This window comes from Lagopus leucura, unplaced genomic scaffold (genome assembly GCF_019238085.1).
Source record: "Lagopus leucura isolate 7727_CA_CO unplaced genomic scaffold, USGS_WTPT01 32890-0_obj-0_obj, whole genome shotgun sequence".
In the NCBI taxonomy this organism is placed as follows: domain Eukaryota; kingdom Metazoa; phylum Chordata; class Aves; order Galliformes; family Phasianidae; genus Lagopus; species Lagopus leucura.
In genome coordinates, this window is record NW_024966963.1 from 1 (window position 1) to 850 (window position 850).

At 45.3% G+C, this 850-nt stretch overlaps 1 long non-coding RNA gene across 1 annotated transcript in view; it reads right to left on the reverse strand.

Annotated features, from left to right (window-relative positions):
• The window catches only part of LOC122192895, a 1,136-nt gene continuing 286 nt past the window's right edge, over window positions 1-850 (reverse strand). Inside the window, exon 3 of the long non-coding RNA XR_006182737.1 lies at window positions 1-17. This is a non-coding gene — a long non-coding RNA (uncharacterized LOC122192895). The remainder of the gene's footprint in view (window positions 18-850) is intronic.

The following is an 850-nucleotide window of genomic DNA, read 5'->3' on the forward strand; positions in this document are numbered from 1 at the left end:
GTAGGGATAAAGCAGGGCTGTTGTAGGAAGGCAGAGGGTGAGATGTTAGGGGACGCCAATATCTCAGCAGATCGACCCGTCGTGTAATTTGGGGGTGAAGCCCGTCAAGTTTGGGATTCCTTCTCGTATATCCATGAGGAAGCTCCAAACCAGAGGGAAATGACCCCAATTTGGGGTGGGAAAATCATTTATTAGGGCAAAACCAATGGGTCAGGTACTCATAGTTTGGGATTCCTTCTAAAAAATACATTGGACGCCCATATTTCTACCTGGAAGATCCAAACCAGAGGGAAACGACCCCAATTTGGGGTGGGAAAATCATTTATTAGCCCAAAATCAAAGACCCAGGTGCTCATAGTTTGGGATTCCTTCCCAAAAATACATTGGATTCCCGTATCTCCACCTGGAAGACCCAAAGCAGAGGGAAATTACCCCAATTTGAGGGGGGGAAAATCATTTATTAGGGCAAAACCAATGGGTCAGGTACTCATAGTTTGGGATTCCTTCCCAAAAATACATTGGACGCCCATATTTCTACCTGGAAGATCCAAAGCAGAGGGAAATGACCCCAATTTGGGGTGGGAAAATCATTTATTAGCCCAAAATCAAAGACCCAGGTGCTCATAGTTTGGGATTCCTTCCCAAAAATACATTGGATTCCCGTATCTCCACCTGGAAGACCCAAAGCAGAGGGAAATGACCCCAATTTGAGGGGGGGAAAATCATTTATTAGGGCAAAATCAAAGGGTCAGGTGAAAATAGTTTGGGATTCCTTCCCAAAAAATACATTGGACTCCCATATCTCCACCTGGAAGACCCAAAGCAGAGGGAAATGACCCCAATTTGGGGT